The sequence below is a fragment of the Cardiocondyla obscurior genome, linkage group LG07 (assembly GCF_019399895.1).
Source record: "Cardiocondyla obscurior isolate alpha-2009 linkage group LG07, Cobs3.1, whole genome shotgun sequence".
In the NCBI taxonomy this organism is placed as follows: Eukaryota; Metazoa; Arthropoda; class Insecta; order Hymenoptera; family Formicidae; genus Cardiocondyla; species Cardiocondyla obscurior.
In genome coordinates, this window is record NC_091870.1 from 1,475,279 (window position 1) to 1,490,828 (window position 15,550).

Consider the following 15,550-nt stretch of genomic DNA (forward strand, 5'->3'; position numbering starts at 1 on the left):
TGAGAAGAGAACGTAAGTTCTATTAATAAAAGTAATTAAATAAAAGAATGAAGAATGTAAGTTGAAGTCGGAACGAAATATTAAAAGCACGACACGGTGGCAATGCATTCGAGGCAAACGGAACGGCAGATACTGTTGCGATCCTCTCCAAAACCTTTACGCGCACCAGAACTTTCAGATGTGTTAAGCGTAAGTTTTTATACCAGAAAAACTGGTTCGATCACAACGAGTTGGTCACAAATTAAAAAAAAATAGAATGTTTACATAGCGCCGAAGGTCGCTTATCTTATCACCGACGCGTTAATTCCATAAAAAAATCATAAAAGATATTAGATATTAAAATAATATATTTTCCATAAATCTGTAAAAAAAAAAAATGTTTCGTAATAATCGAGATCTACTGATCACCTTTTGTCATACATTTCTCTTTCACTTCCTTCCGTCTGATCAAGTATCAAATTGGTTTAATCCTTTATACTCCGCTCAATCGTGACTCGTTATCGTTCATCAGCTTAATTTGCGTGATTTTTACGACGATTCATTCCGCCGGGCGTCATTATGCGCGAATGAGAGAAGCGATTGGCGGATTATATACAGATCCGATGTAGAGATATAGATTGAAATAGGCGTAAAAGCGTGCGATCGTGCACCGTGCGTGAGCTAATAAACGTCCCGGCGTGTGCCGCGCGATGAAGCTCGCAGCTGCCGGCTGCTTTTTTCCGCGATAGAATTTTTCGCGGGGCAAGCAGATGCGTTTCCGAAGAACGATGCCCGATTCCTTCGCATCCTCGCCTCGCCGGCTTCTCTCGCGTGTCTCGCGAAATTACGGTCGCCTCTTTTTATCATACGTCGCCGGCCCCGCAACGCATTTCGTTCGGGTTAACCTTTCAACCCCGTGACTCTCGGCGCTGGCGGTTTCCTCGCCTCATTACGGATCTTCCCGCTCGCACGCGAGATTATTCATCTCGGAAATTGCCACGCGCGATTCGCCCGATGCCGAAGGCCCCGCGTATTTTTTAACTTTCAATTTGCGGCGTATAATTCGTAGCCACCGAGGTCGAGAGATGTCTCGGCAGCGTTTTGCCGACTAACCGCGGCAAAATGCGGCGGAATAAACCACGGTGTCGATAGAGATCGTATCGCGCGGTGCCCGAGAATTCCCGACAATTAAGAGCAACGAGGATGCCATTGGCGATTACTTGACCTTTGAGGGCGGGTCTTTATCGTGGCTTAAGATGGAATTAACGGTGAGGGATAAAGAGCCGTGCTCAACCCCGAGGATCACCGGCGCCTCGATAAGAAACGTACGTTCCGCCGATAAGCCGGCAGATCTTCCGAATTCTCGATCGTCCTTAACGACATCGCGATAATGAGACGACGATCCTTTGTCACGCGCGACTCGGTGTCTTCCACGATCGATTCCGAAGGGCGGCTATTTTATTCAGCATTATTACGTAGAATGCAATTATAGCTTTATCCGCGTCGTTTCGATATCGTTCGAATTTCACAGCTTTACATCGTGATTTATTAATCCATCGAGCACGAGAGGAAGACAACTGCGGGATGAAAAAGCGCGGACGAGTCGGACGAGCTGTCGAATCACGAAGGCAACGATCGCTGAGGTTTGTTGGCTTTTTGAGAATGCACCCTTGTCGAAATCGCATTGTTCGTAAACATATGTTCCTTACCGTGGGCGTGCGTGAAGGAGCGAACGAGAAGCGGCGAACGTGAAAGACGGAGGAGAAACGAGCAGCGGCGGCCCGACAACCAGTCTGGCATCACCTGGACGAGGAGCACGCGCCTTTTGCTCGGGCGGGAGGGCACGGGGGAAGAGCAAGGGGCAGTCGAATGTCTCTCCCTGTGAATATCGATGCAACGTGCGGTATTGTGGTCGCGAGGCCGCCCCGGCGAACGGCGCGTTGTCATAATGCGCTCGTATAACATCGCGACTCCACGTAACGACATTAAGCTCACGCCACAATAGATGCGTGACCTGCCGCACTCACGGCCGTGAAAAAGCGGTTCCGCTAACCCTTCGGCTCGGCAATGAAAATCCTTTTAAACGCGCAAAGCCCACGCTGCCCGAAATCGCCTTACAAAAGGATGTTTTTCGCAGCCCCGAAGCCCGCAATTGACACGTTACCCTTCGTGTCGTCATCGTGACACTTTCTGAATTCGCAATCGACGAGAGAGCTCTCGTACCGACAAATTGATTCACCCGTTACCGAATAAGACCCACGCGGGGGATCGCGCCCTGTCTTTTAATACTTTGGCAATACTTTGAATATCGCGGTCTCATTTGCTGACGTGAAAAAAAGTCGCGGAGTCGCTCGCGGTATACTTTGCGCTTTGCGAGAGTCAGTACTTAGCGTCATTGTAGAGATCGCTGATAAATAATCAATCGAAGGTCGCTCGGACCTTGCCGGCCCTCACATCTCGGTCCTGCGTGCGTGTATGTACCTGTACGCGTGGGTATTCGCGTTATCGAGATGCGCGAAACGATCCTCGGTTCCACCTTTTTTCACGCTCGCTTTTTTTATTTCCTCTTGCTCTTCCATTTCGTTATTTTACGGTGTGTACACATGTTCTTCAATAACGACCGCGAAGTCGAATTCGTGGCGTCGAGCTGCAATTATCGCGATCAAGGTGGAGAAATTTGTTTAGCGCGCGCGATAATCGCGCGAGGTACTTAATTTAGGACGATTTAAAGCGACAATCAATACGCTCCTTTATCGCGGTCGCGCGCGGTTCTGATTGCGCCGTTAAAAAAAAGAAAAAAGAAAAGAAGGAATCGCTTTATTCGTAGTACACGGAAAAGACAGGTCCGAGAAAATAATTGCCGTCGTAAAATACGAAAGACAGCCACGGTGCGTTTACGAGCGCAGCAAAATCCCGAGCGTGCGTATCAAGGGCGCGAATGATCGTGCCGCGCAACATTAAGCCCGGCATTTCATTTCGAGCGAACAGCTGGTGCTTACTTGCGCATTACTCATAAATTTTGATCTCTTCGGGCCGCTTCACGCCGATCCTTCGACATCCCACGATTCATCTTCCCGCGAATATCGGCGCACAGTTAGCTTAACGAGACTCAACGACGTGGGCAAACGTGTCCTTCATTCACATCAAATAAACGCGTTTTTTAATTTAAGAGTGGTTCAAGAAGCACGCGAGAATACGCTCAATCAGTGTATTTTCTTTTACGAAGCGATTCATCGATATCTCACGCTTCCTTAATAGATGTACAAATTAAGTGAATATATAACACGAGGGATTAAGGATCGCGTAAGTGATTGGACATTTATCGCAAGCCGATTGAGGTAATTTCACTTAACGAGAATACGCCTGAATCCAAATAAAAAAACGAAAAAAAATTGCAATTAGACGAGGAATCTTTCAATAGCGATTATTCGCGAGAAAGAACAAGAATCGAATTTCGGTTTTTTTTTCAGTCGTATCTAAAGGCGGGCGCGAGGAGGCAAGCATCGGCCGATGGCCGATCGCACAGTAGCACTTGTTGCAAAAGTCCCCGAAATCAGGTCGTGTAGCACCTTGCACCTTGCGCGATTCCCCTAAGGCGGCACAGGAGGAGCGAAGAAAAGAAAAGGAGAGGCCCACGAGTAGCTGCGCGAAGTGTGAGAAAGCGGGGAAACGGGGCCCGCGAAGGAAACGAGGTGAGCGAGACAAGGAAGAGTCCACCGAAGCGGATCCCCCTCGAACTACGTAAATAAAACGTTTTGTAGCCGGTTTTGGGTGTGTGGTTGGTGCCACCTTGCCGAGGAGAAGGGCTACCTGCCTCCTCCTCTCTTCGGGGCCAAGTTTGAGGTCTTCATTCAGGCCGGGTCTCGGCCGAAGCCATTGACTCCTCGCGAGGTGAAGAGAAGCGAAAGGGGATGCCCACCCGATAAAGAAGGGCGCGGGTGAAAAAGAAAGGACGGAGGGGTAAAGGGGAGGGCACGGGAGAGAAGAAATTCTTCCGATATAGGGTAAGGGACAATGGGGCGCGTCACCCGTGTCCAGATCTAACTCTTCGTACAGATATAATCGCCTGGGAATCCGCGATTTCGAGGAAGCGACGGAGGCCTCTTTCAGGCTGACTTTTTTTTTCAGGGTGTGGGTGGGGGACGGCGGAATGAAAAGGATATCGAGAGTCGTGTCGTACGCGTCGAAAGGATCTCCGTGGACAATAATCGCTCGGTGTCCCGCTTCCCTTCCCCTCCGCTGCTCTTATGCGTGCGGCGGATCCCATATTAGTGATCCATCACGCGAGTAATAAAAGACGCAGTGACTTCTTCGCCGTGCTCGATCGCGACTCGATCCCACATTAATCTGTCGTGAAACGTGGGATCAGATAAGGCGCAAGTGCACGTCTTTTTTTTTTATATATTTTTTTATACCATATCTTTCTCTTCCTCGTCTCTCGCTCGCGTTCTATTTTTTTATGTCACGCGGGTATCCGTGCAGTCTCGTGATAACGGACGATGGGGGCAAGCATTATTGGATCTATGAAAACGAAGCGATAGCGAGCGCGACACGAACTTTTTCCCCGTCGACTCCGTTTCGCGGTGCAGTTGTTATCGCTGAGAAAAAAAAAAAAAATTCCTCAGCTTGAAACATTTTTTGAACGGCTCGTTTTCTTCGAGCGAGCTTTCTACGATTTTCTTTTATTTTTCTTTTAATCGAAGATTCCGGTAAAATAAGATCTCTCGCGTTTTTATAAACGGATTTCATCTGTGTATATATAAACGATTGGTACGCACGATAAATTGGGTGATAGATAACGAGCCATATAAAGATGCAAGAGTTAATTGCTGTAATTACATTTTGCTCATGGTCAATGCGGCAACCTTAACTGTTGAGTGCACTACCTTTGCTGCCTCTTACCCTCACATCTTCTCCCTTCCTCCTCACCTTCTATTTTTTAAGCCCCTTTTGCAGCTGCGACATTTTTCTAGCCGCGTTTCTACATGCGCGTGTAAGTGCCGTGAGCAAGATAGGTGCGTGCAACAACAGTCTGCGAAGATTTTTTTTTTCCATTCTTCTTTTTTTTTATTTTTTCAAACGCGAATTCACCTGTCGTAGTAATTGCGCTAAGAAACCACAAATATACGGACATTATTCCGCCCCGCAAATAACTATGCATTATCGAATATCTTATTCTAGTAATAAAATACATTTTAACAAAAAATCTCAGATTGAACAATGCAAAATGTATTATTTCAACAAGCCCGAAGGCGGAATATGTTAATTACAATTCGACCGTGCGCGAAGACTCAACAAATTAAATTTAAAAAAAAATAAAATAAATTAAAAGAACTCGTTTCATTGCAGTCGCAATATCGGCGTGACAAAGAAATGTAATCAAATTATAATTGCTGACACTGACGCCGCGAATTATTAATCCGTATACATATATCCATACCGGCGCGCATATACTCATCGTGAAGAGAACGAAGGTGCGGACGAAGACGCAGAGAAAAGGCAGATGTAAACCTTATTATTTCTAGAGAAGAACCTGCCACTGTCGAAGAGCCAGCTCCGGGGAGTCCACGGAAAAGATATCGCGTGTAGTGCACAGAGATCTTTGTGCCTAAATCTCGCAAACTGCCGGAACGCCCGGACAAATTATCATCTAACGTCACAACAGAGCGTGCCCTTTTCCGTCCCGGTTTTCTTCTCGCCTTCGGTCCCCGCCTCTCCGCTCGAGGATCCGACTGGCAACGTTTGATTTATTGCAATCTCGGCGTTCGATGTCACCGCGGGAATCCGTACGCGGGGACTCCTCTACGACCTCCGTTCCGTCCTCTCTCTTTCGCTGCGTTTTGAAAGAGGCCGGGGGAAAAAAAAAAGAAAAGAAAAAAAGAAAAGATAGAGGGAGGGTGGAGAAACGTGAAAATGCTTTCACCCTGAAATTCCACGGTGGTCAACCGTACAAAACGGCCCGTCGATTATTCCGAGATCTCCGAGAGCTGGTATCGTCTACGTCCTTCGAGCGAGGCGTGTCGTTTAGCGGGATTACTCGGCAAGGCACGGAGATGCGCCGGCGAGCTCATTCGCGATGTGGGAGACTCGGTCACGCTTCTCGCGCGGGTCTCGTAATTAAGTTCGTCGTTTAATAATTACGAAATGTCAACGTTATTAACGCGAATTTCTTACGGTCGCACCTGCTGCCGCGATATTGACACGAAAGGACTCCGTTCGGACTTTTGAGACAGCTTTATCAAGGCGTGGACGTCGGGAACAAATGCGTATACGTGGAGGTTGATCCCAATCTTGCCTTCATTGACTTTGATTTGGTTTTATCCGCCTTATCTCGTTCTCTCTCTCTCTCTCTCTTTCGCGTTCGACTCTCGGTTACCTTGGACGCGCATTAAAGTTTGATCATTTTGTTGTCGAGTCCCGCGAGTTTTTATAAAAATCAGTACGAAAAATGCCCCGTTAATTTCACTTACTCGTTTCATCGAGAGAATGCCGAATCGACGCGGGACGATAATGCGAATCTCTCGTACGTGTAAAGCGAGATAGAATTTTTCTCGCGGATGGGCGATTATCCAACTATGTGTCCGAGGACGAAGTTATCATGTCAGTATCAATTTTCAGCCGAGAGCAGATGCGGCCGCCCTTGAGATCGACAGCGGTCGCAGATGACACCGGCGATTGCGCGTTATTTATTTTCTAAGGGGTTGCGATCACGCTGTTCGAGGCGAGATGACGGTGGTCGCCTCCCGCGGTTCAACCTGATCAGATAATCGAAACCATCCCTTGCGACACGTATCCACCGCCGTAATAGCCGCGGACGACGCCGACGTGCGTCGCGATGATCGGTACACGCAAATAACGAAATTAAATTGTCCGAGTATAATTTCTCTCGGTACATATCTTCGGAAATTGCGCGAAATTATCCCGCTCGTTTCGCCACGCGTTTTAAACGGCCGGTATTAGAATCGCGGGTTAATTTCCCGGGTAAGTAAATTCACCCTGCGGTTAAAACCCAGGATCGGGATATATATATTTTTTTTTTCTCTTTTTGCGACCGAGGAACCGCGCGATCTTTCACGCAGAAAATCGAGGCCGCTTATATTGACAAGATTGCCTCGCCGGCACTCGGGAGTTGAGTATTAAAGCGTCGGATCCGCTTCGCACGGAGGGGGTCTGCGGCACGCGACCGCCACAAACCGGTGCTGGCAGAAACGCCGACGAGAGAGACGTGCGGCGGCTTCGCCCGGCGGAGATCCGAGGGGAGGACGGGCCGATGGACGCGGCCGAAGACGGCGAGCGCGCGCCGACCGAGACGAAAGGCGCAACGGGAAGAAAAAGGCGCGCAAGGAGGATCAAGAGGAACGAGTCACGGTGGCGTCCTTGGGATCCCTAACCCACATCTAATTCGCAAGCCGGTTTCGCGCGGCCGCGGCTCGCCGCGCGAGCGCGCGCTTTAAGATCCTGTATCGCTGCGATTACCGTGGCAATTTATAATAACGCGCAATGAAAATAAAAGGACTAATAAGGAGCGGCGGCGCGGCAGTAAAAGGGCGAGGGTAAATACGGCACGGCGAGGAGAATAAAGAATAATACTAAGTACGCAATAAAGGATTGTTATGCGCGATAAATAAACGACACGCGTTTAATTCGGCCGATAAATCACCGAGATGCATTTTATATCGCACCGGCACGCGGTACTTTGCGCGTGGATCCGACGCGGGGAAACCGCGCGCTGCATCTCGCGCAGTAATTACTCCCCGGGATCACGATGATAGCAATTAAGCCGGCGATACTCCGCCACCGAATTGCCAATCGATTACTGTCTCCTGAAATTTTTTTTTTTTTGTTCTCTTTTTTTTTTTTCTTCTTTTTAATCGACAAAGATCTGTTTGGCGAGATAAACCAGCGGGATCCGTTGCGTCCTTAGCGAGAAATTGGTTCACGAGACGGTAATCCGCGGCCTTGCGTAAATCATTCTTTCTCAGGGTAACAAAGGAGAGTATCCGCGAGGAGAATTTAGAAATAATTATCTTCGCAGAAGAACAAACGAGCGTGACGCAGTCTACGTTTCGACAAATACTTAAACGATTCACCTGTACTTCGTGTCTTTTTTTTTTTTTACTTTTTTTTTCCTTTCGTTTCTCAATCAATCGACCCGGATTGCCAGACACGACGGACATGATCCCACTCGTCGGTGGAGTGTATCGGAAGACATCGAGGACACGATACGATTACGATAGCATCGCCTAGCCTCAGCCGGCGCCCATTGCCGTTAGAAACAATTTGCTAGACGGTAGCGCGTCACGTTGAGCCGATAGCTCGATGGCGCGGCTTTGGCTCGTGCCGGTAATGAGCCCGCATCGGGCGGTCCTCCACCGACGTGTCTCAAATACACAAAACGACGTTCTCGTGCGCGCGTTCGAGGCGAGCGCGCGCGAGCGGACTCACCGGGCGTGCAAACGGCCGGGGCAGACAACGCAAATAGACTACCACACTGGGCCTAGCACCTGCTCGAAGTGTCATCGGCACTCAGCCGCCGGCGGATAAAAATATCGGAACCGTAAAACGGCGGGTGCGGGGCGACATGAGCGAAAGGGGAAGAAAGAGCGCAGGCGAGAGGCGGCTTCCCCTTCGCGAGGACGGTGAGGAGTTTCTCGCGCCGGTCGTGAAAAATTCGCCCTTACGACTCTCGCGGTTCGCCGCGACCGCCTCCACGCTTTATGTCGCGTTGGCGCGAATGGATCCCGCAGGGCGACCGAGCCTCACCCGTTCACGAAAGAGATGTTATCGCGTAGGAGATTTCACCCTCTCGTCGCCGCGGTCGGGCCATTTTCCTTGGAAAACCCGGCAGATGTGCGCGAAGAGACCCGGCTGCGACTTGAAAAAGATACCAGAACGAGTTCTGCCTCCGGAATACCAAATTGAGCCGTGAATTAATTGTGATTGTATTAAAAATAAAAGGAAAGAAGAAAAAAAAGAAAGAGGGAAAAGAAAAAATGTTTACATCGCATTAAAAAAAAGCATGGAACGAACTCGGGGTTGAAGATGAAAGTATGTGAGCTGGAAAGCGAAGCAACGTTGTCTTGTCCCGATCAAAAAAATAAGAGAAGCCCGGGGGTCGCACGGCCTCCTCCACAAAGAACTTCGCGGCGCTGTTTTGCGGTTTTTTCATTTTGGCACGCGCACGACGTGCCCCGGGGTAAACGGATATCCCACAAAGCGCTTTATTGTGCGAAACTGAATACCAGCGCTAAATACGCGCTAAAAGGGACGTCCCTTCTCTGTCCTCTCACGTGTTTCCCCGCACGTCTTTTGACGAAGGCCGGCGGACGATTTTAAATCGAACCCCACAATCGAAATACCATTACTATTTTTTTTTTTTCCAATTAGTACAATTGCACGCGTTTAATTATACACTCCAGATACTTTAAACAGGATTTTTACAGAATTAAAACGTCTAGCGATTTTTTTTTTTTCTTTTTTTTTCTTTTTCAAACCTGAAAAGTTGATCGGAACTTCGGCAGATGCCGAGGCTAAGTAAAATTGCGCCGCAAGTACGAAGAAAGAACTATCTATTTGTGCTTATAATGTGCAAGCAGGTGCTCACGCCGAAGCACTCGTCACTGCATCTGCCGTATCTAGCATACGAAACATGGCGAATTTTTATTTCGTCTTCTTACCAGCAACGATTTACGCGTGATAAGCATGCTCGCAAGGCGCGAGCCGCACGACAAAGAATATATTACTTATTATTTTAATCCCTTGCCCCGGTGACGGATTCGATTTTCAATCGTCTCGCCGTACTTTGTTCGGTATTATAACTTTTTAATTCTCCGAGTGGCTTTTAACGCGATGTATACTATATTTCATTCGCCGCGCGGCTTCCCTAAAAACGTGACTCCACTCGAATATATATTATTCGGTGATGACGCAGGTATTTTACGTGGAGTGCATCGAAACGTTTCAACGACATCAGGTTTCTACTCTCGCATATGGATCACCGAGGAGGGGGAGTCACCTCTGCCTGCGCACTCAACGATTCCAAAATGACCGGGGATGATGCTGCAGGAGCATAGCGAATGTATTCCGAGGCATATTGCGCTGATATGAAACTGCAGACTAGGTGAGTAAACCCGAAATGTGCGGGAATGTCCCTCCGTTAAATAAAAATGGGGTTTGTATACGAGTCGCATGCAACCGGCAACGATTAATGATTCTAAATGATGCTTTGATGACGCTCGAAATGTGCTACGAAAAGTTAATCACGTAGCGGCGCCTCTGACTCGAATCGTTTATTTAAAATGTTAAATAATATTAATTTATATATATTAAAAAAAATAACTATATGTATTTAAAGAATTTTACGTTTGATTTCTTTTTCTTTTATCTATGTTCTATTCGACTTTATTGAAAGCTCTACTTCATATTCATCCGCAGTAATATATCGCGCTGTGAAAGCCCAAAGATGAATCGGCAAGACAGATATTGCCAATGAATGCGCGATACAGGAAACGAGCGCGCGCGCACGCGGTAAAAGCTAAATACGGAAAGTCCAGGAGAGATAATCAGCCCGTATGTTATAATCATCGCGTATTTGTTTCAGGCATTATCTATTTCGCCTCGCGCATCACCTGCCCGGGTGAAGCAGAAACGCGTGCGCGCTTATAATTATTGCTCCTATAGTACGCGACATTTAGCTTGTTACCGAACGATAATTATTCATTGGTTCCTGACGAAGAGGGTCGTCGGCCTTTCCGTTGATAATCTGCAACTTTCGCCAAGCGACTCTCGTTAAACCACGAAATGTGCATGCGATATGATTAATAAATAACGTGGTTGAAAAAAACCAGACACATTTGTTAATACAAAGAGAAAATAATCGTTCATATTATTTAGGCCTTAGGTACGATTTAAGAAAAAAAAAAAAAAAAACTATCGCGACTTTGATTCGTGATTTTTCTCGGTAGTGGCCCCGCCGCCGGCACGTCACGGCGGACCCACTGTGAAAGCTATGAATCGCGTATTTTCCTATGAAAGAGATCGAAGACACCTGAGGCGCCACACACAGCGGCGCAGTAACCCGAAACTCTCCCGAACCCTGCCTCGCGCAGCATCGCGACAGACATGTCTTTGCATAAAGGGCTCCTCCGGAGAGGCCCTTTCAGACGCTCCACACGAGATCATCTTTCTATTGACGCATCGTACCGCGTAAAACTCCGCGGCGGTAATGAAAAACACGCCGCGAGAAATTCAACGTGTTTACGCGCACGGGCGCCGGACGTTCTCCAAAGGATCGAGGAGGATCTCGACGAAATAATTTCGCGCGAGCAAATCGATTTTAATGCAAAATTGCTCGAGTATTTGCCACGTGAGAAGTTAAACGAGGCGGAAAGTGGCCTACGAGCGTGGCGAAATGCTGGCGACTCGCGTGGAAAAGCGGGGGCCGTTATCAAACAGGATCGGATGAATCAGAAATTTCCATATGTAATTGCAGCGATTATGGTTCCGAGCAACTGGTGCCGTATCGTGCGTCCCCTGCCGCGCAGCCTGCGGTTCTGTCCCCGACCCGACTAGAACGTATGTTTTTTTTTTTTTTTTCTCTTTTCTCTCTTTTTCGACGTTTTACGCGAGGACCGTGCGCGCATCATCGAATGGGGTGTCGAGCGTTTAAAACGGCATAAATTAGAGAAGTATTTATGGCAGATGCGGGGGCGGCAATATGGGACCCCATGACGAAACCACATTTTCCACCGAGCGCAATTCCTTGCGCGATAAAATCGCGAGGGCTTGCTTCGAAGAATTCGACCGTCGAATATTAACGTCCACCACGCATCACTTAATTTGATATTAATTTTAAGTATTTAACTGAAAAGATATAGTTAAAAATTGCTCCGAAAGGAGTAAGCGGAACGACAATTAGCTTCTCGAAAGGCCGTCGGGACCCTAGTAGCGTGAAAACGTTTGACGCGGCACGCGATTTTGATGGCAACCCTAAAAAAAAAAAAGGGGGGGGGAAAGCAATTATACAGTCATTATTTCCACAAATTGTCGTGGCACAAGGGAACAGATATATCGCACGGGATCTATCCATCCCTCGCACGGTCCTCTTTCCTCATGGCATTCCCCTGATGCGAGCTGCAATTATTATGACGCGAAGAGGAGAGGAGAAAGAGAGACGGACAGAAAGAACGTAGACCCGCGTTGCGTTAACCTATGATTCACCTCTTAATGCGGCTCCTTCTGTTCGATTACGAGAGGCACGAATTAAATGAATATGTACACGAAACTTGAGCTAACTCGATTTGCTTTTATTAGAGACGAGTTCTCAGTCTCTCCGGATATAATTTTTGTTCTGTTTTTTAAGCGCTTGCGTTGTTAAATTTTATTTCTCACTTTAAATCGCGGTCTTATCGGCAAAGAAAATTAATATATTATTTGTATCAAATTAAAACGCCGAAAGAATAGTATCGTTTCGCCACTTTTAAGTATCGCAAGGAATACGAAAGCGAAAAAGGATACCCCGAGAGCGCTTTCTGAGCTCTCGAGACCGCGTTCTTTGCCGTGAAAGGGCGAGACAAAAGAGAGCGGTGGATATTGTTTGTCGACCGGGGACGGTGCCGAGGCTCGGCAGGAAGTGGCGCGGCCGAGAAAAAGGGCTTAAGACAAACGGGCGAGGAGGCCCGATATACCTTTGCGAGCGTCGAACGTCGCGCCGAGCGGGCGCGCGTCACGACGGTTAAGCAAATTAGCGCCGGCGGTGAATAAATTCTTCACGGTGAATGAGGACCGCTCGCCACTTCACGGGGGGTAGATTCGTCGGCATATGGCCCTCCCGAATTCCGCAACATCGGAGCGCCATACCTTTCCCCGGCAGTACGCGGGCACGCGCGATGTTTCAAATCGAAATGATGCGGTGGACGTGTTATTACGCGAACGAGCGACGGCTTATCTTCGTGCGATCGTACAGCGGGCCGTACCGTCGAGTACGTCAAGCGACGATTCCGCGTTACCGACGTCGAGTGACATCACTCGGGATGCAAGCCAGCGAGTCGAGTTAAATTACAGATTGGAAATCTCTAATAAATTCTCCGTTTCGTAGGTTGACGCGCCGCTGGACGACAATAAAGGCAATAAACGAATTAGAGGGAAGCTGCCCGCCACTTTAAGGCACTGCGACTGCGGATCCGGCTCCTGATTAGGATAGTCCTTTTAACTGCTTCAATTAATGTCCGTCCCTAGATGAGGATCTTAGGTAGAGCCGGCAACGCGCGCGTTTGCCCCTTAACTTGTGTTATTCCCGAGACATATACGGAGACCGACGGCACGTCAACTCCGGCCTGGCTACCGCAAGATAAACATCTTAAACCGCGACCGGTACAATCCGCCCGACTTGGTGCAATTTCTCGGCCGCGCCGTTGCACCGCCGGCCGCGACGTAGGGACTGCTTTGTGGCTTTGTACCAAGAAGACAATAGAGAGCCAGAGATGTCTACGACGAAAAGGGCGTGTTTATGACACGGCGTTAGATAAACCATTCCGTCTACCTTCCTCCACTCCCCCTGATCGTTTGATCGTTCAATGAATCGGTAATTTTACCGCTTCTCGTCCGAAAATCGACGGATCGCGTCGAACCCGGCGCGAAGCAAAGTACGTAAAACGCGATTAAACGCGAAATTTTTTATTATCCTGCACGGGGACCGACGCGCGAATTTCCGAATTCGCGTAAGATCGACACGTCGGAGGAACTCCGAGTTTACGGGGATATATTTAGTGGAGTAACGTAAGTAAATAGTAACAGTAGGATAGTAATCGTCAATTAGAGGATACATACACGGCCGCCCTTCGCGTTTCCTTTGTGGGTGTCACGTCGGGAAATTCCCTAGCAGGAGCAGTCAGTGGCAGAGCTTAACTGGCGGTGAATCTTCCCACACCAATCAAAGAGCACCCCTCGAACGCGTCCTCCCCGCGCCCGGCGCTCTAGCCCCCCTTGTGATTCTCCCGGGAGTTATCTACCCTTACTGAATGCGACGAGCGTGTGTGTGCACGTACGCCTCTAAAAGCCCCTTAATTCCGTTCATTTGTACCGCTGGCATCCGTATCGAAGGTCAGGCGGAGGGTTCGAGCTGTCGACGTCCTTACCAGTCGGATGTTTCCTCGTCTCCCTGCAAACCAATCGATCACCGATCTCCTTGCCTCTCGCCCTACCAGCCACAAAAATTGACAACCCTTTCGTAAACCGTCAGTCGCATCGACGTCGGCGCTAAACGCTTTTAAATGTTAATTTTACATGCCGCAGACCAGTTCCCGTCGAACGCGCAACTGCACGCCTGGAGCCGCGAGATAAGATATTAATATTACGCGCGAAAGTAAAAATAATCGTGAAAAATAAAAGCGAATCGCCGTTCGGAAGTATCCGGCGTTTCGTAAAAGCGGGAAGGAAGGAGGCACAATTGGCAATTATACGGCGCGGCTCGTCGGAATTATCCGCGCTGTCTGATATTCTATATAAATTGTCCCGTACGGTTGTTAACAGTTTGTTAAAGTAGTAACGATTCGATTCGCGAGACACTCGAGCGGCGCATTCACATGAGCGCACTCGAGGTCCGAGTAAAGCGAGCGCGGGATGTTTATGGGGCTGCTTTCGGACCGGTAGCGTATTGCTTCGCGCAGCATGGGGCATGTACGCGGCGCACCCGTACCCCCATGCTGTCAGTGAAGTGCACCCTCGTCGTAAGAATCGTTTATGTATATCCATGGGAAAAATATTGGTTTATTTGGACGCTCGAAGATGCATTCGCATACAACGTTTTCGGTCCGCCGATGCGACGTATCGGCCGATGTATCCACCCGCCGAGCTTCTAGGTACGAATCGTGCGAATTAAAATGTTCCATCGAGCGCATTCTTTGATTCGGCGATGCACGACCGCGGCTAAATTTAATTATAATATTCCGAGCCACGATATCTTTGTTTCTCGGCGTACAAATGAGCTCGATAAGAAGAGTCGCTCGCCGGAGTAGGCGATAGTGATTAGCCGCCGAGAGATAATGGTACCTACATGGCGATAATATTTTCAAGGGGCTTGTGAAACGACGTTTCCACGGCTAGATACGCGAACGGCACGAGCGACGCTTTTCGAAGGACATGGCATAGCGGACACGTGTCCACTAGGTCCGACACGTGGTTGCGAACGCCAGGTGGTCCTTCCGCCGTCACGCACCGCGTCGTTAAACGGCGATATATCCTGATAACAGACCGCACCGATGCGCCCTGCAAAATGACGTTTTTCCGCAAGCTATCCCGGCCGATCTAACATAAGAGGCGCGTGATTTTCACGCTCTTTAAAGAATAAAAGTCACCGAAGTCTACGTTAGCCGTTCCGTAACTCACGTCGTTGTAATTTTACTTGTAATATTAAATTATATAAGACTCGGTAAAAATATAAATTCTTGTAATATTAAATTATATTAAACTCGGTAAAAATATAAATTCACGTTTTTCCTCGACGCTCGTCCAAAAAAAAAAAAAAAAAACTGTGCCAAGTAGAATTCCGAATAATTTACAAACGCAGCCGCGA

At 48.3% G+C, this 15,550-nt stretch overlaps 1 protein-coding gene across 2 annotated transcripts in view; it reads right to left on the reverse strand.

Moving 5' to 3' along the window:
- Positions 1-15,550, reverse strand: part of Vari (MAGUK p55 subfamily member vari) — a 129,544-nt gene that overhangs the window by 99,548 nt on the left and 14,446 nt on the right. The window lies entirely within an intron of this gene.